Source organism: Pan troglodytes, chromosome 14, assembly GCF_028858775.2.
Source record: "Pan troglodytes isolate AG18354 chromosome 14, NHGRI_mPanTro3-v2.0_pri, whole genome shotgun sequence".
Lineage (NCBI taxonomy): Eukaryota > Metazoa > Chordata > Mammalia > Primates > Hominidae > Pan > Pan troglodytes.
Window position 1 is genome coordinate 117,843,389 of NC_072412.2, and position 26,166 is coordinate 117,869,554.

The 26,166-nt window shown below is 49.3% G+C and overlaps 1 long non-coding RNA gene across 1 annotated transcript; it reads right to left on the minus strand.

Moving 5' to 3' along the window:
* Window positions 1-2,745: 2,745 nt before the first annotated feature.
* LOC107967997 (uncharacterized) lies at window positions 2,746-11,596 on the minus strand. The gene is made up of 2 exons (XR_001708878.4): window positions 11,112-11,596; window positions 2,746-3,529 (listed from the first exon to the last, which is right to left on the minus strand). It is a non-coding gene; the product is annotated as an uncharacterized LOC107967997 (long non-coding RNA).
* Window positions 11,597-26,166: the final 14,570 nt, after the last annotated feature.

The following is a 26,166-nucleotide window of genomic DNA, read 5'->3' on the forward strand; positions in this document are numbered from 1 at the left end:
CCAAGGCAGGGTGGCACCAAGTTCTTCACCTCTGAGGGGTGAACTGGCACAGACACCTCTGCAAGCCAGAGCCCTTCCTCCCAGGTCTGCAGTGGCCAGCACCCCTCTCATTTGGTGGTTGGGTCACAAATGTTCTTCCTGAGAATCTCTGCCACCAATGAAGTGTCCCAGACAGCCGCCGTGAAAGAGACCCAGGGCAGGCTTCTGGGGAGGGGCTGCCCCAAAGGGACCATGAGTCCCTGAGGGTCTTGGTGGATGAGCTCAGCTGCAGATGCCAGGCCAGGGGAGCGTGAGCCAGTGCTCAGGAGCTCTGGATGCTTCTAAGGAGGGGTGTCTATGCAGAGATGCGTTTCTTTGCGTCGGCATGAAGGGGAAGGGGCAAGCGGAGACCACCGTGGTGTGCCATGCTCCAGTGTCCAGAGGACCGTCACATTGCTCAAATCCGCAGCCAGGTGGCACCTCCGCAAGCTGGGCGTGTGACGCAGTGGCGTCTTAGTGACAGTTGGCTTGGCTTCTGGAGGGGACACTGAAGGGTGAAGTGGGGGCTTGTCCGGATTGCTGTCCCTCACCCACCCAGCACGTCCATCTCCATTCCCCCATCCCACCTGGCACAGGGAAAGCTGAGCTGCTGGAAACACACTGTCCTCAAAGCTCCCTGGCCTCAGCAGCATTAGCCTGGGTCTCGGGCGGTCCTCGAGACTCTGAACTGCGAAGGGACACAGAGGCAGGGCTTCCACTCACAGGCTGGCTGTCCACCGGCCGCCACTCACACGGGATGCGCGGACCACAGGGGTGCCTTTGATCTTCACTCCGCAGCTCCCACATCTGAGCCCTGGGCACTCACCCCTAAAAATCCTCCTCTCTAAGCAACCAGCGAGGATTCCATGGATGACAAAGGGGTGGGGCGGTGTGGAGAAGGTGCCACCTCCCACAGCCTCCACTGCAGGCAGGAGCTTTGCTGCAGCACAAAGGACCCGAGGGGCCTGCCCTGCTGGAGCCGGGCCCACCTGGCCCCAAGGACCCCGTGGCAGAGCCGGGTGTGGGGGTCGCCATTCATCCTAGAGCTTCCGTCCCAAATATCTCTGCTCAACTTTTTCCTTAGCTTCCCTGCTGACCAAGCATCCTTAACACATGCCTGTGTATCCACACCAAAAAGCCCACTGTGTGCCTAGTGTCGCTTCGCGAAGGCTGTGGGGCCTTCCAGAAGAAATGGAAGTAGCTATGCAGGCTGAGCAGGAGTGGGCTCCCATGGAAGGGATCGCAGAGAGGCCTCTGGGAACGGAATGGGTGAAGATCCGCGCACTTGAGAGAAATCACTGCCAGCAGGAAGAGCAAGTGGGTCCCTCCTGCTGGCCTCCTTGTCCAGTCCTTTCTGCCAAGAAGACAGGAAGCACAATGCTTGTCCTCTGTCGTTTTATCAGCAGTGTCCCCAACGTGAAGACGTAGCAGGCAGAAAACAGGGGCTTTGTGCAGTGAAGTCCTGAGGCTCAGGGGAGCGGCGACGTCCTGGGGAAGCGCCTGCCAGGGCTGTGCAGCTGCTCTGAAAACTCAGCAAATTCGGAGTCAGTGATGGACAAACGCCCCCGTGAGCAACAGAGCTGTCAGGCCCTGAGCACACTTTCCTTAGGGGACCATGCCCCCAGGCAGCACCCGCGGAGCTGCTGAACACACCACACCAAGGATTGGGATTCCGCACAGCCCCGTGGGGCATGCCAAGGGCAAGTCCAAATCTACGTGTGAGTGAGGGGACCTCCACCCTGCCCTGGGTTAAACTAACAGCTAAAACACACACAAACACAGACACATGTACATAAGCACACGCACACATATGCACATGCATACATGCACACAAGCACATGTACATATATACACACAAACACACATGTGCACCCATACATACATGTGCATGCACAACACACAAGCGCACACACATACACATGTGCACACACATATATGCACAAGCACAAACACGCATGCATGCACACAATCGCATGTGCCCCCACAAGGCAACATACATGTGCATGCACAACACACACACACATAAGTGCACACCTGCATATGCACAGCACACACATGGGCATGCACTAGTGCACACATACACATGCATGCACAAATGGGCACACATGTGTGCACACACAAACACACATGCACACACTATGCCCTGCGGCTTCCTTTCTTTTACAAATGTTGCTGCACTGGGAGACCACCTTCTTCAACTTCCTTTAAAATACCACCCAGAAATACTGAGAAAATCCCCCTCACAGAAGGTGATGGCCCTATTGATTAAAATAAAATTCGATGGAATTATTTTGGAGACATAATGTCCTTCATCAGTTTAAACGTGTGTTAAACTCATTTGATGGTTTCAGAACAGACATTAGGAGTCGCTGGGGAAGCCCTGTTACAAATGAAATCTCTCAAAAGCCACATGTGGCTCCTTCCCTGTGTACTGCTCTTCCTCCTGTCGACACGGCACACGCACACACACAACTCACACACGCACACACGTGCACGCTGTCAGATGTTGCAGTGCGCACTCCATTTCCACATTCGTGCTTTGTAAGGTCTTCCTTTCTGCTTGGCTGTGGCGAGGCTCAGATGCGCAGCTGGCCTCCAAGCTGTGGGTGAGCTGTCCAAAGCCCCGTGCCCTCCAGGAGCTGGAGCTGCCGTTTTGCATCATTTTTTTCTGTTTCCACCGGTTCTTCCTCTCTCCTTCTCTAACCACACAATGTGTAAATACCCCCGGACCGTGCATTGCCTGTTTATTATGCTGCCTCTGAAACACAGATCCCATTATGTGGGGAGAAATGAAAGGAGAACCTGCACGGATCTATTTTTAGCAGGTGGTTGGAATACTATAAATTTGAGGGTGTTTTGCCTCCCTCCCGCTCCTTAGCCCCTTCAATCTTGTCAGCTGTAAAATGGGTCTCTGTTTAACCCCTCACGGATCCTCATGGAGATGAAAGGTGCGCTCATGAATTACTGGTGCTGACAGCCCAGCAAGGCCTCGCCGCAGGGGGTCCCCTTTGTTCCGTCCACTCTGACCTCCCGCGCCCTGTCTGTCTGTGGGAACCGGACCAGAAGAATGTGGGGAGGAGTCAGGAGCACAGAAGCGGCAGGCCCGCTCCTGGCCAGGGAGAGCTGCCATTCTTCTGCTGCAAATATTCTGACCTCATCTGGGGCACACCTCCACCCTGATGCGATCCATCGGTGACCTCCTTTGTGCTTTGCAAACCGAGACAATAGGTTCTGCTCCCGAATCGTCCACACAAGGGCAGGAAGGGTGCTTTTCCTGAGCGCAGAAGTGTGTTTCATTTTCTTGTGTGTGTGGGAAGAAAGTGGCTATGCGCTGAACCCTGCTCTGCGGAGGGGAAATCAGAGCTGGAAGTCCGGCGGGAAGCAAGTCTTCACAATGCACAAAGATCATTTCAGGTTAAAGCCAAATCATAGTTGAGAAGTGACCTGTTGTTTCAAAGGAATGAGGCACCAAGCCTTCCAGCGGGAGTCGAGATTCGTTCAGCAGTCGCATCTGATTTGCAATAAAGAAAGTTCAAGGAAGTATTAAGAGCCATGAATGAACTATCTGTCCAACCTGAGAAAGTGCACCCCCAGAGGGAAGGGGGTCTCTCTCATCCTCTAAGCACCTTGAGGCCGCCCTCACCATCCCCCCGAGGAAGTGCCGGAACACACAAGCTCATCAGGTTTCCTAGAATAATGAAAAGCGTTTCCGAAAATAACCTGAGGAAAACAACATTTGGTAACACTGAAGTTTGGAAAAGAGAAACTGCAACACAGTGTGAATTTATTTTGTGAAGTTTCTACTTCATAAGAACACATGTTTTAAGTTCAAATAACTAATTCGTGTGTTTGCGTTCATTTATTTGGAATACTAATTTTAAAAAATCCTTGTCAAGGCAGAACAGTACCAATGACAATCCCCAAATTAATAAATAAATAGGAGCTTCAGATGATTTAATACAGAGCTTTCAGACAACAAAAGGTCACTCTCTGTTGTGAGAGCAAAATGTCCTTTTCTCCCCTTAAAATAAAAAGGTGTTTTAAAAAATTAACTGTAAGTCACTTTACTTTAAAAATAAGAATGCAGCCATGGCCCTGGGTTCCTCAGGAGAATAATCATGTCCCCCGTGTCTGTGGGACAGATAATGGGTGATCGACATGCACTCTGCACCAGGAGTGGCTGGAAGATCCGCCGAGCTTCCTTACGGAAAGTGGCTGCTGCGGGCAAGTTCTGTTTCCACCGAGCACTCTTTGTGTTGCCAATAAACAGCATAATTCTAGTCTGCTTACAGGTACAATTTAGAGAGGAATTGAGTGACGAAAGGCGAGGTGATTTCTTCCAGATGCCTGCTGGCGGAGCAGGACGCACCTGACAGATTGCCGGTTCACACTTTTATTTTGTATGAGAAAAAAGCAGATTTTAATAAAATTTCTGTGTGTAAATAGTTTTAAAACTAAAACCACTATTCCCACCCATAGTCTCCGTTCTTGTTCCAAACGCTCTTCTGCTACAATGGCAGTTTTGAAGGCTTTGTTCTATTACTTATAATTTGTCACAAAAAGCACAAGGCGGTGAGCTTAGTTTTGCGTAGGAGAAAGGCAATTATCTCGCATATTTTCCGGAAAACCTCTAAAATAATCTTTAAAATTTTATGCCTTGTTTTATGAAACTTAAAACACAGAGTACAGGAGTGTATTATTCTCTAACAAAACTCATTTTTGGAAGGTTTTGCAAATATATCATCATGAACAGTTTTCCTTTTTAAAAAAAGATTCAGGAATTGTATTCATCCACATTAAATTTTCTTGTACTTCTTCAAACTCAGGAGAAGTTGCAAACATTATTTTTTTATCAATGCTACTTCTATTGCAGGAGGTAATTTCTTAGGCTTACTGTTAAAGAGACTAGAAATACTGAATGAAACCGAAAAATGCACCCTTAACATTTTGCTACGGAAGCTTCCTGTTGGTTTTTTTACTGGTTATCTTTCTCAACAGGATCTCAGAATTTCAGTGTTCAGAGCTGCTATCTATACACGGGAAAACAAGTTTTAAAATTCAGGGACAGAGAAAAATAGAAAAATAAAGATAAACAATAGAATTAGACAAACTAGATGTTTCTTTCCTTGATGATGCATGTTTTCTTCCTTTTTTATTTTTTTTTTTTTTATTATACTTTAAGTTCTAGGGTACGAGGCCAGGGAGAAGGAGAAGCCGCCCTGAGGAAGGTGTGGAATGTCACGTGGAGCCCGGCTCTCTGCCTTTGAAGCAGGATTTTCATGCACTCGCCAGCATGGCTGGCTTTTCAGACTGGCCAGATTTAACTCGGGACGGTTGTATAGAGGATCAGGTTTGAGCCTGCCTTCCAAAGAAAGCAGAAGTCTCCAGAAATAAAGCCTCCCAGATCCAGCTTACAGACTGATGGCTGTGAAGGAAGAATTTGAAGGGCAATTAAGTGTGCTGTGAAACATAGCAAGAAAGGCATTAATTCCTCACTCTCTTGCTCGTTAATCTACTTTTGTGCTGACTTTTCACCAGTACAGTTGGGGTGCCCTTGTCCACAGCGGCGTTTCTAGAGGGCTTCTAGGCATCATCCCCACAGATTTTCTAAGCGTCATATTTAGGTAGATGATATCATTTCAGAGCCTTTGATATCTTTGGGGATTTTTTTATTCAAATGAACTGAAGTGTTAGTTTTAAGGGCTTTTTCCATGCTGAAAATGCCTCTGTTTTTGGGTACCCACCCAACTTCCCCAGAAAGTCATCCAAATAAAGTGAGACCCCATGGAAAGTAGGGAGGAAATGAGAGGGGGTGCGGGGTAGCGGTCAGAGAAGAGGAGGCTACGCACAGCACGGAAGAGGAAGGCGGCAGCCACATGGACCTGGGCCCGCGGCTGGGCCCTGAAGCCTGCAGACCGTCGTCTCTTCCCCTTTCACTTTCTGGGTTTCATTTCACGTCCAGCAGATGGTGTGAAATTCCGGGTCATCGTAAATGGACAAAGAATATTTTTAAATACTCCAAGGAAAGCCATGGTTATGTTATTTTTTTCAGTGTTATTGGTCACCCTTTCTGGGAAGAATTCTCACTATAAACGTGTAAGTCTCACCGACACCGACAGCCCTGCGTGCCAATTCAGAGGTTCTTGTCTGGCGCCCTCACCCAAAGAAATGTTACACTCTGCAGCTTAATTCCCATCCCAGCTTCGCCGAACACCTCCCGGTGGCGTCTCCATCTGTAACTTCCTTTCCCAGGCTGGACTGCGTCCCTCTAAAATTCACAGTTGAAGTCCGAGCCCAGGCAGCTCAGAATGAGGCTTCACAGTTCTTCCCTGGCACTCGAGGGAGACTGGTTCAAGGAACCCCTCAGGTGTAAACCCATGGATGCCCAAGTCCCTTGTATAGAATGGCATGGTTTTCCATATAACCTGTGCGCCTCCTCCTGTGTGCTTTAAATCAGCTCTGGATTACTTACAGTACCTAATACAGTGTACGTGATGTGTAAATAGTTGTTGCGTTGTGTTAATTTTTTATCTGTATTATTTTTATTGTTGTTAGTATGTTCGATCTGCAGCTGGTTGCATCCATAAATGCAGAACCTGGGGATAAGGCGGGAAGTGTATTTGGGCATAGGATTGCTGCAGAGGTGATTCATGGAGATGCGGTCATAGTGGAGTAGGATGGGCCCTAATTCAATATAACTGGTGAATTCATACAAAGAGGAAATTGGACACAGAGGAGAAAACCATGTGATGTGGGAGGCAGAGGTTGCAGGGGTGCAGCTACGAGCCAGGGACCACCAAGGACAGCAGGCAGCTCCAGGAGCTGGGAGAGGCTGGGGTGGACCCTTGGAGGCCCCACAGGAGCTGGGAGCTGGGGGAGGCTGGGGCAGACCCTCGGAGGAGCCGGGAGCTGGGAGAGACTGGGACAGACCCTCGGAGGCCCCACAGGAGCCGGGAGCTGGGAGAGGCTGGGACAGACCCTCGGAGAAGCCGGGAGCTGGGAGAGGCTGGGACAGACCCTCGGAGGCCCCACAGGAGCGGGTCGTGCCCACACCCTGGTCTTGCACTTGGTGCACTTGGGGGCCTCCGGAGCTTGGAGAGAATCAAACGCTGCTGTGGAAGTCACTCAGTTTGTTACAGCACCTCCTACGTCTCCTTAACTTATTTAAATTTAGGTTCCGCTTCCTCTGCTCTAAAATGTGGTGGTTACTCACTATGGTTCCCCCTAATATATAACATGGTGTAGGAGATCCATCCAGTTTTGATATCATAAGCATTTACCTTTGGGTAAATTTCAGGGTCCAGAGTGCATATGGGTCGCGGGGGCGCAGGGCAGGCAGACCCTAAAGTGGGGCTTTTAATGACTGCAAATTAGGGGCAGATTACGCAGAAATGTCTAGAAGAAGAATGGTAACTTGGGAGTGGTCCTGGTGTTGCCGTGGCGATGGTAAACTGACATGGGATGGGTGGGCACGTCCTGTGGAGAGGTGCTCTTGCCTCTTCCCTATTTCAGCCAGACCTCAGTCCAGTCCAGAGTCCGGGTCCCCGCCTCTGGGGTCGAGTCCGGCCTCCTGCCTCTCCAAGGCCTGGCGTTGCCACCTTCCACGGGCTCCCGGGGGCATCCCCTGTCTCGTCTGTGCATGAGAATGGATGGCCCTGAGTGAGGGAGCCCATGGCAGCTTCTCCTTTCTTGTTTTAACTGAGCCAGTTGCTGAATGATGTACCCGGGAGGCCCTGGTCTGAGAACACAGGGACGCACTAAGCTGGCTCCAAAGAACAGCACGGGGAGAAGCAGTATTGGTGGGAAGACCCCAGAGCCGGGTCCCCTGCAGCATCTGGAAGATGACTAAGAGGGAGCGTCGGAGATGAAGGAGACCTAGTGGGGTTCCTGTGGAAGGCAGGCAGGGTGCAGGTGGGGTGCAGGCAGGGGGCAGGCAGGGTGCAGGCAGGGGGCAGGCGGGGTGTGGGTGGGGTGCAGGTGAGGTGCAGGCAGGGGACAGGTGAGGTGCAGGCGGGGTGCAGGCAGGGGCAGTTGGGATACAGTCAGGGGGCAGGCAGGGGACAGGAGGAGTGCAGGCAGTGGGCAGGCAGTGGGCAGGCAGGGTGCAGGTGGGGTGCAGGCAGGGGGCAGGCGGGGTGCAGGCAGGGGGCAGGTGGGGTGCAGGCATGGGGCAGGTGGGGTGCAGGTGGGGTGCAGGCAGAGGGCAGGCGGGGTGCAGGCAGGGGGCAGGTGGGGTGCAGGCATGGGGCAGGTGGGGTGCAGGTGGGGTGCAGGCAGGGGGCAGGTGGGGTGCAGGCATGGGGCAGGCGGGGTGCAGGTGGGGAGCAGTTGGGGTGCAGTCAGGGGGCAGGCGGAGTGCTGATATCACTGGGAATGGTGGAGGCAGAGGAGGCCCAGGAGACATCTCAGACATCGAGGGTGGAGTCCTTGCTAAACTGACTTTGCAGGGATTTTTGGTAAAACTGGATTTTACAAGGAAGCGCACGGATGGCCTAGGAGAAGGTCTGGGAGCCTGGCCACTGCTTACTCACGCAGACAGTCAGGGCCACACCTCGATTAGTTCTCCGGCTGGGCTTGACATTGTGCTAAGTTCCTAGCAGTGCCACGGCTGCTGATTAGTTACTTGATAAGGAAGAAAGTGATGCTACTAGCTCGGTTCCTGTTGCTTACAGTGGGTGATCTGGGCAGGTTCTTGGGCGCCTGAGGTGGGCAGTGGCGGGTGTGAGCCTGTGGGGTTGAGTGCAGGGACCCCCAGTGTACACAGAGGCACCACGCAGACAGCACGGCTGGGCATGGGTGTGAGGCGGAGACATTTACGCCGTGTGAGTCTAGAGTCAGAAACGCTGGTTGAAATAAAAGCCTTGCATCCCAGACCAGCACTCGGACAGGATGACCCTCAACAAGTGTCTTTAATGTTTATTACAGAAAAAGCAGGCATGACCAAAAGTAGAGAGAAAAGTACAAAAAAATTCACGCATACTCATCACCCAGCGTCATAATTACCATCTTATAGCCGCCTCCTTCGACTCCTACCTAATTCTGCTCCAAAGCCTCCTGTGTTATTTTAAATAAAACCTCACACAGTATTGTTTCATCCATCAACGTTATGGTACGCATCTCTAAAAGTAAAACACTCATTCACACACACACACACACACAGAACCTCGGAGATGTAGTACCTACACTACCACCAACAATATGATCACTTAAAGACACTGTTTAAGATTCTGTTGCAATTCTTTTTGTCCTTAGAATATATCCCAGTAGGGATGCCTCAGTTAAATTACTGACTGTTAAAGTCACTGGAAAAGGCCTTCTCTCTGTGTGTGGTGGTGACTAACTCAATACGTACACATGTTCATCTGTTTCACTTTGCTTTTGATTTTTAGGACTTTTAAAACTTAATCATGTTTGATAATTATGCACAATCTTTACATAGTTCCAAGGTCAAATAACGGATGTAGTTTTTGATTTGAGGAGGCGCGGCTGGGCTCGCAGGCTGTGTCCCTGCTGGCCTGAGAATGAGTGGGGCCTCCGGAAACCTCGCCCATTCCCAGCCCTGTCTACACAGCAGGGTGTTCTGAGAGAAGTCCAGCTTCTGCTTTCGACCTCTCTACCCTATTTCCACCACCCCCTGTAAGTAATCACCTTGAAATTCTACGTTATGGTTTAATTCTTTCACTGGGTTTTTAGTATAAAACAAATATATCTGCATCGGTCTGCATAGCTGCCTCCCCTCTCGTGTAAATGGCAGCAGATTGGGCATCCTCCACTGTGTCCAATGTGTGAATAAATACAGCGTCTTCACACGTCCCCTCCTGATGGATATGAGGGTGGTTTACAGGTGTGGGTTCTTTGTTTTGGCTTTTTGTTCTGCTTTTAGTGTTTTGCTGTTACAGATAGTGTGACAAATAAGCCATGCCTATGGCACTTTTATTTTTGCCAGTCTATCTTCGAAACAGATTCTTAGAAACAGGGCATGGGATTTTCCAAGAACCTGCCTCATTCACTCCACGGTGGTTGTGCCATTTTGCCATAAGCAATGTGTGAGCAAACAGAATATGTTTCATGTGTTTAAATTTGTATCTGATAGATGAAAAATGAGATCTTGGTATGGTTTCATCAAATATTTGTTAAATAAATGTTCATTAAACGTTTCCAAAGAATGGAACAGGGTCTCCAGGCTGCTGAGCAATGGTCTAGTCTAGAGGCCAGAAGTCAAATTGAACTTGCACAAAAAAGGGAAGTTTAATATATATGATGGCTATTTGAATCAATGAATGAGTGAATGCTTCAGTGACTGAATGGGTGTTGCAACAAAAATCAGTAAGGGCCACGGTGTGTTGGCTGCAGATCCAATGAGCCGGCATTCACTCTCAGAGTCTGGGAGGGCCCGGGGAATGCCATCAGCACTGTGGCCCGGGCAGACCACCTGTGCACACCACTGCGCTCCAGCCCTCTTCTTCTTTAAGCTCTATTTTATTTTTAATTGACACATAATCATTGTACTTATTTATGGGGTACAGTGTGATGCTTCAATCCATGCAAACGTTGTGTAATGATCAATCAGGATAATTAGCTTATGCATCATCTCAAACATTTATTATGTCTTTGTGGCGTGAATATCCAAAATCCTCTCTTCTAGTTATTTTGAAACGTACAACACAATATTATTAACTATAGTCACCCTACCATGCAACAGATGAATGAACAAAAAACATGTGGTCTGTATACCCAGTGGAATACTATTCAGCCATAAAAAAGGATGAAATCCTATTTTTTTTGCAACATAGATATAACTGGTGGACATTGAGTTAAGTGACACAATCCCCCTTTTTAATCATGATTTTCAGTTGCATTTCTATAATGGTTAACGGACAGCTAATTCGTGCCAGTCACTGGGGATCTACCTGCTCTAACTTTTGAATTAATAGGAAGTTTTCTGAAAATCATTCTTTTTATATTGAGCTGATTAGAGGAGTCTTGGTTTAAAAAACTTAAGGGAATGGTGTGAGGCTTTGACTATATTTGCCCCCCTATTTGCTTTAGGGAAAGGAACCTGGATTAGGTGGGTCCTTGGGAAATTTTCATACCTGAGATTCCAATTTGACAGGTACCGGTGATTAGGCAGCGGTTTCCTTGTTAGAAGCAACTTTGAAGGACGGACACTGGATCCTGAAACGTTTTCCCCTGTGGCTGCACGACTCACCTCCCACAGCACCTGCAGCCGTGTCCATCTGGCACCTGCTCCATTCCAGGGTGGGAGCAGGGCAGCAAGAGGTCAAGTCTGAGAATCACTTTACCCAGCCACGCATCTTTAGCCAGGGGAGAAATGCAGAGAAAACAGCCGGTCAGGTCCATGACCATTCACAGGTGAATGTCTGTAGCTTTGAGTGCTCCCTGGCACGGAGGCACCCTCAACACCAGCCAGCGACCTCTTCCACAGCACCACACTCATGTGGATTCAGGGGAAACAGAAGGTGCTGTTATTTTGCTGCTTGAGAAGGGCTGACGTTTTCCTTCCAATCATTAGCCCTTCCTGGACGGCACAAGGGAAAGGTGCCCACGCATCCCTCAGCAGCAGTGTGCGATGTGTGTAAATACAATAGCATTAACTGGAATTTGATCTCAAATGAATGACGCCATCAAGGTTGACATAAGGCGCTCCTGCCTCATGTCAGTCACTGCCCCCTGCAGGTGTGGGGCACCTGCCAACAATGACCTCAGTCCTGCCGGGCCCTGCGGCTGCCACCACCCACTGTGTCTGAAGGGAATGTCCTAGATGGAGCCTCCCTCATGGCACATCATCCATTGCCTCGCCCCACATGTGCCACAGACTGCAGTCGGCCCCAAAGACCACAAAGCAGGACGAAAGACCGCTGCTCCTGCCTTCCTTGCCTGGCCACAGCCAGGGGCTTCAGGGCCACTGCGATGGCGGGGCTGGGTTCCATCAGGCTCTCCTCGCAGGCCCTGCCATTGCTTTCTCCGTGCCTCCTTTCCCCGTGCAGACGAGGGCGAGGTGGGGTCCAGGCTCATGCCCCGCGTGCGCCCACACTGTCACATTCTGGATGCAACCTCCGCACTTCCACGGGGTATTTCTGAGCTCCCATAAAAAGATGGGCACAGGTGTGCCTTCCTTAGCTCCACAGGGAGATGGGCCCATGGGCTCACGGACTCAGTGGCAGAGCTGGGACTTAGCCCTGGTGGGCTGACTCAGGCACCTGTGGTCTGAGCTCCTTCCCCAAATACACACCTGATCCAAACACGTAGACATATAACCCCAGTCCTCACCTTCACCAGCACTCCGTTGAAACCCCTCTGTGCAGAAGATTCTCCAATGTCCACAGCGTTTAACTTAATTGCATTGTTCCTGAGTCAGCTGCACAAATAAAGTAAAAGATAAAATCAAGTTCTGCAGAGCTGAGGCCTGTAGGAGGCCATCAGAGAGCCCAGAAACAGGACCAAGGGCACTGTGCACAGAGCTCAAAGGAACTGTTCCACTCAATTACCAATGGGGGTTTCAGATACCTGAGATACACACTTACCTCTCCATTACATACAGCTGTCTTTTGGCCTGCCCAGTGTTCCAGCAGATCCTGAAGGAGAGGAAGGAGGGGAAAGGCGAAGGCTGGAGGGGGATGGTGAGGGCTGGAGGGGAGGAGGGAGATGGTGAGGGCTGGAGGGGAGGAGGGGGATGGTGAGGGCTGGAGGGGAGGAGGGGGATGGTGAGGGCTGGAGGAGGGAGAGAGATGGTGAGAGCTGGAGAGGAGGAGGGAGATGGTGAGGGTTGGAGGGGAGGAGGGAGATGGTGAGGGCTGGAAGGGAGGAGGGAGATGGGGAGACCTGGAGGGGAGGAGGGAGATGGTGAGAACTGGGGGCGGGGAGAGAGATGGTGAGGGCTGGAGGGGAGGAGGGACATGGGAAGAGATGAAGAGAGGAGGAAGATGGGGAGGCCTGGAGGGGAGGAGGGAGATGGGGAGGGCTGGAGGAGAGGTGGGTTATGGTGAGGGCTTGAGAGGCGAAGGGAGATGGTCAGGGCTGGAGAGCAGGGAGATGGAGAGGGCTGAAGGGGGGAGGGAGGGAGATGGTCAGGGCTGGAGAGGAGGGAAGTGGGGAGGACTGGAGGAGGGAGGGAGATGGGGAGGGCTGGAGGGGAGAAGGGAGATGGGGAGGGCTGGAAGGGAGGAGGGAGGGAGATGGTCAGGGTTGGAGAGGAGGGAAATGGAGAGGGCTGAAGGGGGGCAGGGAGGGAGATGGTGAGGGCTGGAGTGGGGAGGGAGATGGGGAGGGCTGAGCAGGAAGCACTGAGCTGTGCTCCTCTCCTGCCTTCTCTGTACCTTGCTGGGTGTCTGACTCTGGAGTCTCAAGGCACCCTAGCTCTTCTCTGGTGGGGCTGATTTTTCCATCCCCGTTTTGTGAATAGGGAAACACCAGTGACCAGTGTCAGGTGGGCCTTGTTCCTTTCAGGAGCGGGAGAAAAAGAGCTCCTTACGCATGTGTCATTTCTCCTATTGCAATGTTCGAAGGAAAAAAGGCATGTTCTCATCTCCACCGCCACCAGAACCCATTAACAGGTCCGTTCTGGTGGATTTCTGGAGTCTGGCTTCCAATGCCATTGTTTTTCACTCTTATTTCAAGTACATGCAGTTTTTGAGAGGCGGGGCTGATGAAGTCAACATTCAAATCTGTACAAATCTCCCAGTTTCCAGGTTATCTGCAGAGAAAAACCGAGTGGCACGCCAGCGGGATCCTTGGAATGGCAGCGGATCCCCTGCATGGGTACATCCACTGCTTGCTGTCAGGAGCCGAGGTCCGGGTGCTCCAGGGCCTGCAGGCCCTTCGGAGCAGGAATCTGACTCCCTCCTGGGGTCTCAAGGACGCCTTGGCCGGGCGATGGGCCTCCCCCATACATTGTGTCCAGGAGGTTCTGTTCAGAGCATGTGCTTCGAAGCTCACGCTGAGGCTAAGGTGATGAATCCGCTTATTTCTAGGGCCCTGCTGGGGGAGAACGAGGCCCCTTCCCGGGTGTCAGGGAATGCAAGCCTTCACAGCTGACACCACAGTGCCTTCGAGATGGAATCAGCGTCCCAGTGTGGGTGCCCAGGGGATTGTGGGCCAGGGGATGAGGGAGTGGAGGACCCCAGGACCTGGAGGAACCGTTCTCAGCTGGGTCCCGAAGGCTCTGCAAAGTTGGTCAGGTGGACAGGATTCCAGGTGGGAGAGGATGGTACAAGCCGAGGCAACAGGCTGAGAAAACACATGGCGTGAAAGGAGCATGAGACATTTCTGGAAAGAGAAAATGCAAGCAGGGAAGTTCCTGCTGAACCCACGGCCTCGCTGGCCGCACTGAGAGCGTCTGGTCCACAGTGGCAGGAGAGACAAACGAGTGTAGGAGAAAAATCTGGGTTTTTTTTTTATTGTGTTATTATTTTTTTACATTAAAATTACTGGGAGAGAAAAGTAATGGATATCCTTTAAAATATTGGGAAAAATACAGAAAAGTACATAGAGAAAGTTACTCATGCTTATGTCACTTTTGAGCTCCCTCAAGTCCCCAGGCATTAGAGGGGGAAGAGGAGGGGCGAGGCCACAGAGCAGGGAGAGCATTGAAAATACCCACAATGAGGGCGCACGACCAACCATTGACCAATGGGGCCTTGTCAGAGCTTCGCCTCCTGAAGCTAATTGTTCATCCAAGTGATTCTGTCAAAATTATATGCTGTTAGCAAATAAAAATGATTCATAAACATGTATGAGCACCCCAAATCTTGCACTTTCTACTAAGAAACAAGTCCGGCCAATTCTCTCTCTACTTCTGACATGGTGAGAGGTGTCAGAAAGTGACGGGGTGAGTTTGACATTAGAAGTGGAGGGCAAACAGGAGAACTGACAAACTGGAGGTGCCCCTTCTTTCTCTGGTCATTGGCCCGTGCACGGAGCTTAGCCCTAAGAAAAGACTGATCCCCAGTGATTTTCCTTTCGTGTCTTCACTAACAACACAGAGACTATTCATGAGATTAGACTGCTGTCAGAGCAAACTGGCATGTTCAGTATCTGCGAATTCTCAGAGAATAGATACTAAGTGTAATGCATCATTTTCATTTCTCTGGAAAATAAAGATATTAGCAAAGCACGACCTGGTGCATGCAGCTGCAGTTTCTCCACTCCAGCAAGTGTGAGTGAGTGTGCTGCTCCCGACCTGCTCCAAGAGGGAAAGCTGAGCTGGAGACCCCGGCAGGTCATAGAGGGTTTCCTATCAGGGTGTCTTGCACAAGTGTGTTTGCAGGTGTGCACACATGTGTACACACGTGCTGATATGTGTGCAAGTGTGTGTTTGTATGTGTGCACATGTGGGTGCATGTGTGTGTTGGTATGCATGCACTTGTTTGTGTCTGAATGTGTGCATGTGTGTGCATGTGTGTTGCTATGCATGCACATGTGTGTTTGTGTGTTTGCATGTGTGCACGTGTGGGTGCATGTGTGTTGGTATGCATGTGTTTGTGTCTGCACATGTGCAAGTGTGTGTGCATGTGTGTGTTGCTATGCATGCACGTGCATGTTAGTGTGTGTTTGCACATATGCATGGGTATCTGGGGCTCCCTGACAATATGAGGAAAATTGAAGAATTTTTCTGGAAAATACTAATTACCACGGTAACCACCGTGGTCCGCACACTGTCTGTGGAAAGCTGAGATGCCAGGACTTTTTTGTGATGGTCATAAATCTTGTCAGTCAGCACTTCATCTGATTAGGGTGACATTCACACAGCCTCCACGATGTGGTTAAAAATTGCTAGTTCCAGTCACTTAGTTGACTATTTCTCAATAGTCAACGCCACAAGTCAACTTCACGTCTCCACGTTTGACCAAAACATGTAGAATTTGAACTTTGAGAATAAAAAATGAAATCATATGCAAAATATATATTTCAGGGGTGGGATAGAGCCATTTTAGGCATTGAAAACTGCCTGAATCTATAGAACAGCATATAAAACAACTTACTAAATCTAACATAAATAACAAAGAACAATAACCTATCATTTTGTAAAATCGCAGATCTTATTCACCAGTTTCCTTCTCTTAGCAGCAAAACAACACAAAGTTCAGAGGCCCTCCTCTGCCAGTGGCGTGGACAAACCCTCAACCCATTCAGGGCAACCCCATAGCAGCACTGTCTTCTCCCACCAAAAGTGGATTCCTTTTCACCCTGCTGGGTCCCTGTTTCTCTGTTTAAAATTTACAGAACCCTCTGTTAATTGAACTAGTTGCCAAAGAGAGGCAAAGTGCTCGTTCTGGAGCAAACGCCTCATGGGACGTGGATGCTGCCAGCCAGGCCCTGGCACCTCCATCATCTTCACAGACAGCAGAGCAGGAGAAAGTCCTTTCCCAAGAAGCACCAAGTTCACTTCATGTTCCCAAGGACGACTGCTCAGAGAGTGGCCACGTGAATCCAGAATAAGAAAATGTGGAAAGTCTTTTGTATGACTTGAAAGAGAAACTGTCATCCAAACTGGAAAAGTTAAAAATAAGAAGGATAAAGGATGATAGAAAGAAAAAAGAGGGAGGAGAGGAAGGAAGGAAGGGAGGGAGGGAGGGAGAGAGGGAAAGAGAAGAAAGAAAGAAAGAAAGAAAGAAAGAAAGAAAGAAAGAAAGAAAGAAAGAAAGAGAAAGAAAGAGAAAGAATTAGCTGCAATTTCTCTGCATCCTACTAAAGTGTGATTCAAGTAGGATCCAGACCCGACAGCCAATTACTTCTTTCATCTCTGAATATCTCTAAAGCAATAAAAGGCACTGTGTTTGAGTAGCTAGTCAAATCCAGTCCCGAGGTCAGCGCTGTTCTAATTAAAGTGACCTCACCTGAGACAGGAACAGTGTCCGTCTTAAACAAAGCACAGCTGAAAGCAATCCCCAGGACAACTAAAAACATCATGAATTTGGTCTCTAGGCAAGGAAAAGAAAACTTGCTTAGAAGCAAGTCTTTCCCATCTCCTTTCGCCTCTCTTGTGTTTAGTGAGATTTTTGTTGAAAGTCACAAGAAATCCTATTGTCTTCCTCTTTCCTCTCTCTTCCCGCTACAGTTCCAGGAGGCAAGTTTCACCTGACTCAGAATCCATCCCTTTTATAATGGCATTAAAAGATGACTTCAGGGTGTATCATTCCTTGATGGATTTTTTTTGTTTTTGTTTTTGTTACGATGAAATATTGCTGAGTTTCCCCTAAATTTGACCGGGATTTGCAACTGGGAAACATATAACTACCAGCTATCGTTATTAGCATTCGTAATTCTCACCAGTAATTGTTACCACAGTTTTCTAACAATTACCACTTTGAGCAATAGAATCCGAGGACAGTGCCATTCATTTAGCAAAGCAGTGTGGAGTTTCCATTTAACCAGACTGTCCAAGCATGAGCAGAAATGAAAACCAGAAATGCTAAATCTATATTTAAATGCAGACAAAAATCCTGTGACAAAGTCGTTCTTTCCCAGCTCAAATCAAAATTTTAAACAGTTTACCTCCTTTATGTCTTCCCAAGAGTTTTATGCAACAAACTTTCAGTGTCATGACTAATAGCGGCTCTTGCCAAGGCTGACTCTTAAAGCCTCTCCTCCGCCTTGTGATCTGCAGCGCACGTCTTATTATGGGGTGCATTATGCAGACGCCAGCCCTGTGATGGGACAGGCAACCCCGCTGTGAGAATGCCTATCAGAGCTTCTTTTAAGGCCCTTTCTCAATTGTCAGCAAAGTATTTTTTAAGGTTAAAAGGTGTAAAATTATTCTGAAATGCTTTTCTGACCTGTCGCCTATCACTGCAAAGAGCTATAGTTCATTTTTTTTCTAAAATTGTATTTTTTGAAATGCAGTAATATCATAAGAATAAGCTTCATATGAGGAAAATAGTCTCCTGAAATGTTCGTGATATTTTTTTTGCATGCCTTCTTCTCCAGTGACTGCAATACTAATCATTGTTTTATGCTTAGAATTATAATTTTGATGCAATTTTTCTTATACCAAGCCTCCATTTCTGTGGTGAAATTAACATAAATGACCATTACTTTTTGCATCTCTTTCTTTTTAAAAAACAATTCCTGTTACAGTGGTTGCTTCATATTCCATAATGTCAAAGTCAAATTCACCACTGTCATGAGATGTAATCTCATTATTCAGAGGCGTACAGGCCGACGAGCTGTCATTCTCAACGCCGCACCTGCACGTTGATTGAAACCACCCTGGAAGTCAGCGGGAAAGCCAGCAGACGGTTTGGCCTCCCTGCCCTCATCTGTTTCGCAGCTCCCGAGACTTGCTTGACCAGAGAAGTTGCAAGCATGGCAGATACGTAGGGTCAGCAATCCCATCATTGTAGATGCCTGGCCTGTGAGGCCCCCAGCTCCTGTTTTCTATAGGGTGGAATTCTGTTATTTTGCACTGTTTATGCTCCAATAAAATGTCTGGTAGGTTTTGGAATCTATTTTTGGGTCCCAGGTATAAGGAAAATCAGTGGAGAAGCTCGCCCCAGGGAGGACAGCAGGCCTGCCTCACTCAGCTTGCAGCAGGCATGAAGACAGCACCAGGGCCAATGTGAGGGGAGCTAACGTGGAAGAGAACTTGCTGTATTTCCGTCTGCCCCCTTCATGCACATCAAACAACCTGCGTCAGAATTGGGCTTCCTTTTGTTGCTTTTTGCTTTTGCACAGCTCCTGCAAAACGAATCTTCCTTCCTTGTGCAGCGTTCAGGGACTAGGTAGAAGATGCTCTCTGAACTTGTGACGTGTGTCTTGCTAGAGCACGCCATCTGATGACGCTCCGTGGATGTTCCTGTCTTCGTTCAGGGACTAGGTAGAAGATGCTCTCTGAACTTGTGACATGTGCCTCGCTAGAGCACGCCATCTGATGACGTTCCGTGGATGTTCCTTGTGCAGCGTTCAGGGACTAGGTAGAAGATGCTCTCTGAACTTGTGACGTGTGTCTTGCTAGAGCACGCTGTCTGATGACGCTCCGTGGATGTTCCTGTCTTCGTTCAGGGACTAGGTAGAAGACGCTCTCTGAACTTGTGACGTGTGTCTTGCTAGAGCACGCCATCTGATGATGTTCCGTGGATGTTCCTTGTGCAGTGTTCAGGGACTAGGTAGAAGACTCTCTCTGAACTTGTGACGCGTGCCTCGCTAGAAAACGCCGTCTGATGACGCTCCGTGGATGTTCCTGTCTTTCTCATTGATGGAGCGGTTCCCTTTAGCTGCATTTGCAGTCATGAGGGATCATGACCTTATGCTTGTTCACTAGTTAGCAGAAGAAAAACCACCTGGCATTTTACAGAAAAGCAACAGGTAAATTTACCTTTAGAGCCAATGCTCTTTGAAATCCAAGGCATTTTATGAGCCCTAAATTCTCTGACAAGAGACAGAGGGACAGGGTACAGCACACTTTACCCCACAACCTGTGTTCTTTCCTCTCTCCTTTGTTCTCCGTCTTCTAAAATGAGCACGGGAGAGGAAAATAACCCTTTCCCTACATTCCGTTCTCCAACTTCTGTGTCATTCTTCTTACTGAGAGGTGACAGCGTGCTGGCAGTCCTCGGAGCCCTCGCTTGCTCTCGGCACCTCCCCTGCCTGGGCTCCCACTTTGTGGCATTTGAGGAGCCCTTCAGCCCCCCACTGCACTGTGGGAGCCCCTTTCTGGGCTGGCCAAGGCCGGAGCCAACTCCCTCAGCTTGCAGGGAGGTGTGGAGGGAGAGGTGCGAGCGGGAACCGGGGCTGCGTGCGGCGCTTGCGGGCCAGCTGGAGTTCCGGGTGGGCGTGGGCTTGGCGGGCCCCGCACTCGGAGCAGCCAGCCAGCCCTGCTGGCCCGGGGCAATGAGGGACTTAGCACCCGGGCCAGCGGCTGCGGAGGGTGTACTGGGTCCCCCAACAGTGCCAGCCCACCGGCGCTGCGCTCGATTTCTCACCGAGCCTTAGCTGCCTTCCCGCGGGGCAGGGCTCGGGACCTGCAGCCCGCCATGCCTGAGCCTCACACCCACTCCATGGGCTCCTGTGCGGCCCGAGCCTCCCCGACGAGCACCACCCCCTGCTCCACGGCGCCCAGTCCCATCGACCACCCAAGGGCTGAGGAATGCGAGCGCACGGCGCAGGACTGGCAGGCAGATCCACCTGCAGCCCCGCTGCGGGATCCACTAGGTGAAGCCAGCTGGGCTCCTGAGTCTGTTGGGGACGTGGAGAGTCTTTATATCTAGCTCAGGGATTGTAAACACACCAATCAGCACCCTGTGTTTAGCTCAGGGTTTGTGAGTGCACCAATCAACACTCTGTATCTAGCTGCTCTGGTGAGGACGTGGAGAACCTTTATGTCTAGCTCAGGGATTGTAAATACACCAATCGGCACTCTGTATCTAGCTGCTCTGGTGGGGCCTTGGAGAACCAGTGTGTCCAAACTCTGTATCTAACTAATCTGACAGGGACGTGGAGAGTCTTTATATCTAGCTCAGGGATTGTAAACACACCAATCAGCACCCTGTGTTTAGCTCAAGGTTTGTGAATACACCAATCGACACTCTGTATCTAGTTGCTCTGGTGGGGCCTTGGAGAACCTGTGTGTCCAAACTCTGTATCTAACTAATCTGACAGGGACGTGGAGAACCTTTGTATCTAGCTCAGGGATTGTAAACGCACCAATCAGCGCCCTGACAAAACAGACCACTGGGCTCTACCAATCAGCAGGATGTGGGTGGGGCCAGATAAGAGAATAAAAGCAGGCTGCCCCAGCCAGCATTGGCAACCCGCTCAGGTCCCCTTCCACGCTGTGGAAGCTTTGTTCTTTCGCTCTTTGCAATAAATCTTGCTACTGCTCACTCTTTGGGTCCACACTGCTCTTATGAGCTGTAACAGTCACCGCGAAGACCTGCAGCTTCACTCCTGAAGCCAGCGAGACCACGAGCCCACCGGGAGGAACGAACAACTCCAGACGCGCTGCCTTAAGAACTGTAACACTCACTGCGAAGGTCTGCAGCTTCACTCCTGAGCCAGCGAGATCACGAACCCACCAGAAGGAAGAAACTCCAAACACATCTGAACATCAGAAGGAACAGACTCCAGACGCGCCACCTTAAGAGCTGTAACACTCACCGCCAGGGTCCGTGGCTTCATCCTTGAAGTCAGTGAGACCAAGAACCCACCAATTCTGGGCACATCACCAGTATGGAACTGCATTTGTGAACCAAATAAAAGACTCCACATCAGAGGAAGTCGTGGGAAACACTGCCAGGATCAGGGCTGAGACAAGAGGAAACTCTGGGGAATGGGGCACAGTAGCCACGCTGCCCAGAGGACGTGGTGGGCGTGGTGTCCACAAAGCTGGGGCGGATTTGCAGGAAGCTAAGGAAGCTTGAGCCCACGTGTCCATCGGGCCGAGGCCGTGTGCACACAGCCCCATGGGATTCCACAAGGCACAAAAGTGTGGCAGCCACAATGGATAGGGTCTGTTTCTTCCCCCCCAGTCCCCCACCCCCATGTCATTTCCCCGTGCCAAGTGAGGACCACAGGGCTGCTGGCACATCTGGGGCCCAGCCATGGTGACATGGCTTTGAAGATTCACACCACTTAGATTGGTAGGATATTCTGTGAGGGCCACGATAAATTCCGAGATGCATTGATGGCAGATTGGTGATGAGAGTCGGCAACTGAAGGAATAATTGGGGTTCCTCACAGAATGGGAACATTTTAAATTTCCTGAAACCTTACAGCTCTTTACAGGAAAGAAACTCGACAGAGGTTCTCCCCAAATTTGCTAACAATCTTTAAAAAATTTAGGAGATGTTCCAAGAGCTGGTTGTAAAACTAAAAGAAAGTTTTCTAAAGGATCAGTCATTAAACACAAATTCTGATCCACCAGAAGGAGTAGGCTAATTTGTATTTTTCTCCCTGTAGGAAATATCAGGGTCTGCAGCCAAACAGTGGGGAAAGGGTGTTAGAGCGGGCCAGACACTTCATACCATCCCCCTGATTTCATGGTGTCTGAGGTATTTATCAATGTTTCAAAATTTATAAATTGCTATGATGTCTTTTCTCGCTCTAAACAAATGCCATTTTCGTACCCACTTGGGTCTCACTTTGCTTTCTTTTTCCTAAAGAGAACTCTCGAGTCATGGAAACTTCAGCTCTCAGTCTGGCTCTGCCCACCTCATGCTAATCAGTTTTACACCCAAAGATCACTTTTTTTTTTTTTTTTTTTTTTTTTTTGGGGGGGGATGGAGTCTCGCTCCGTCACCCAGGCTAGAGTACAGTGGTGTGATCTCTGCTCACTGCAACCTCTGCCTTCCAGGTTCAAGCATTTCTCATATCTCAGCCTCCCGAGTAGCTGCAATTACAGGCTCCCACCACTACACTGGGCTAATTTTTATACTTTTAGTAGAGATGGGGTTTCACTATGCTGGCCAGGCTGGTCTCGAACTCCTGACCTCAGGTTATCCACCCACCTTGGCCTACCAAAGTGCTGGGAATACAGGCGTGAGCCACCATGCTGGGCCTCCAAAGAGCACTTCTAATATGACTTAAAACCCTCACTCTTCCTTCCGTGGGTAAAAATAAAGGCGATTTTGTTCTTCTCTGTGTTAACTTGGAGTCTCTGTTTAATGGGTGCCCGACACCACCAACGCTCTGGCCATTGTTCTGAAGGAAAATAAATAAAACTTCTCTATGACTTGTTAAAAACAAAGATCAAATTTTGCCAATGTAAAAAAATGTTACTCAGTGTTTTTTTTAAACATTTAGCGTGCTATGTAATTCTGTTTTTTTCACTTCTCTAATTCAAACACTTTGTGTCTGTTGACAGGTCACTGCTCATTAGCACCCAACTTGCCACTTTCATGGAACATTGCGGGAGGGTTGTGTATATGTATGTGTGTGTGTGTGTGCATCTTTATGCATGTACATATATGTGTGCATATGCGTATATGTGTGTGTATGTGTGTGTGCTTCTGGGAGACCGAGTCTGTGTGCCAAGGCTAGCATCTTCTTAAGATTCCACTGCTATGTGTCTTATGGGTGTGTTTTTCTGTGTATGTATGTATGTTTATATGTGTTTATATGCATGTGTATATGCATGTATGTGTAGTGTGTGTTCTGTATGTGTCTGTATGTGTGTTGCGTATACATGTGTTTGTGTGTGTGTGTGTATGGTTTTGTCTTATACTCATAACGCACATTTATTTATTTATTTATTTTTATTTTTTATTTTATACTATACAGGGTCTCACTCTGTCACCCAGGCTGGAGTGCAGTGGCAAGATCACAGCTCACTATAGCCTCAACTTACCAAGGTCAAGTGATTCTCCCATCTCCGCCTTTCAAGCAGTTGGGACTAAAGGCACTCGCCACCACACTTGGCTTTTTTTTTTTTTTTTTTGCATTTGTGTAGTAGTACTGGGGTTTCGCCATGTTGCCCGGCTGGTATTGAACTCCTGGACTCAAGAGATCTGCCTGCCTCTGCCTCCCAAAGCGCTGGGATTACAGGCATGTACCACCACACCCTGCCCATGCCCATTCATTTATAAGCCTTGGCTGCGACATGTTCTCTTAACACAAAGTTGCTGCTTCCAATTCTGATGTATAACGAAGGAGTCATAAAAAGACACTCGACTCAGCACACAAGGACAAGCCCTCGCAGTCACCAGACCACACGACCTGGAAGACTTCACTTCCCTCCAGGGTCCTCATTTACAGTGTGGTGACCTCATTGCCCACCTCCCAGGATAGTTCATCATTAATAAATGAGCCGTCGCTAGAATGCCAAGTGCTCCCCACCTGCAGGGGCGCTCCTGTCACCAAGGCCTGAGCTCTGGAGCATTTGTACATTTCATGTGTGGCTGCGTATGGCAGAAGAATGTGAGAATTAGCACGCAATCTTCCAAACCAGACCTAAATATGTTTGCGTGTGGTGTCACACAGTTATGTCTTTTAAGGTCTCAATTTCCTTCTTTGAGAAATGACGAAAATCACAGAGTCTGCCCCTCACGGTTGTTGTGAGGATTTAACATGATCTTGGACACAAAGTGCTCAGCACAGCACCTGGCACACGGCGACTGCTCAAAGGTGCTGACTGGTGTCCTCTGGTCATAAGTCACATGAGCATTTGGAAACACTGTGTTCCATTCATTGATCTACCACCCTGGAAAAAGATTTAAAAATCAATCAACAAACTGTTCCCGAAAACTTACCATGGGCTTGGCCCTGTACTGGAAGCCAATAAGACGCACGAGGCAAGGCCCTTGGGCAGTGGCTCAGGCTGTGCAGCACCCAGGCGAACTCCAGCCGATGTGGCCCCAGGGACTCATGGGGTTAGATTGCAAATGGCAGATCCAAAATCATTTTGTATGTTTTTGGAGGAAACATTTGTCCCTGAGATCATCACTAAAGTGGAATTTCATCAACGGTAATTGCTGGGTACGTCCTTGATAGACCAGCAATGCTCATGCGTGGGTAGCCATTGTCCTGTGTATACAGCATGTGCAGGACTCTTACTTGCTCCCTCCTACTCAGTCTTCATTGAGAGGGAAGAAAGCGCCCTTAGAGAAGGCCAGATTTGCAGCCAGATGCGTGTGAGGCATGGCTGGAGACCCAGGCATGGCCGTGTTGGGATGGCCTGGAGGGAAGTGCCCAGGAGAATGACAAGAGTCACTTCATCACTGTCACAGCCAGGAAGTCTCCCTGACCCCACGGCATGCAGCATCCCACCATCATGGTGATACATCTCTGCTGGTTACATATGTACCTCCCCCACAGTCTTTGATCCTGAATGCACAGCTCTCCCCCAATCACTAGCCAAGAGGACTCTGCCTGCCTGGTGCTTGAACAATGTAAGCAATTTTCCAGACACACTGCCCTCTGAAATAATTGAATGTCACATGAAAAGGCCAGGATGTGTTGATGAGGGCCCAAGTCAACCCCACCATGGCCAGCAGAATAACGCATGGTTATCTTGGTGACATCTACCCTGACGTGTCAGTCATCTGCACCCATAAGCCAGCACTGGGCGGCTGAAATGCAGACCATGGATGATCCTGTCTGGCCGTTCCCACTACAAACAAGGGACACACGCCCTTTGTGTAGTATCATCAGAGTCCTTTGCTAAAGCCGTAATTGCCTTAAATAGGAACTGGCAGAAGTGAGGACACATGAAATATGATTTGAGAAGGTGCCTGGGTTGGGGCCTTACTTGGGGAGAAGAAGTTGAGTTCTAGATGCTTTAGCGACTTCTGAGTCTGTGTCAGTGTCAGTGCATTGTCCTTCTCCACTCATGGAAGCTCACAGGCCCTAAACTAAGCTCAGGTGCTGCTGTCTATCCAAACCCTCCTCACTCCTCTCCTCCTCCTGCCCCTTTGGTCTGACCCAGATGCGCTCACAGCATCTTGCCTCACCCTATCCCTATGGATCCTGGGACTGTGAGTGAAACGCCAGTGGCATCTGAAAGCATTTAACATAGAAACTAGAGCTGCACAGCCGGCCTCGATTCACACAGCACAGGCTGCTCCGTGGGGTCACACAGGGCCCTCGTGATAAGAATACAACCAACAACGGCATGGTCACCACACTGTATCAGGAGGGAATGACTCAACCGTGACTTCCGAGGGTTTGCGGAGGGAGCTGAAACCATTTCCCAGGAAGGGGGTCGATCGTGATCCCAATGACACAATCCCGAACTCCATAATCCCGAATGTTGACATCCCGGAAGATCAAAATCTCAACAAGGTACTTCTGGAAAAAATCATTTTAAATTATTTAAGACAATACTTCTTACATTTTAAAAGGGGATTTATAAAACATGACAGAACACTTGATGCAATGAAACGGCCCCTAAGAACATGCATATTTTTGCGAGCACAAATGCTCAGGTATCTAAGGACTCTTGCCTGAGTACAACAGCTATGAGCAGACGAACCGGATTCGTGAAAAATTAGGTGTAAAAGGGAAATGTGTAAACGATGTCACTGTCATTGGTCACTACGTGCACCCAGCTTTATCCTCCAGTCACCTGAAATACTGTGGCCAAGAGCCTCAGCCTTTGACAAGACCCTTAAAAAACGAGATGGGTCATCTCCACACATGCGGTCACCCAAGGAGCTGAGATCTCGAGAAACTTTATCCTTCACAAACACAGATGCA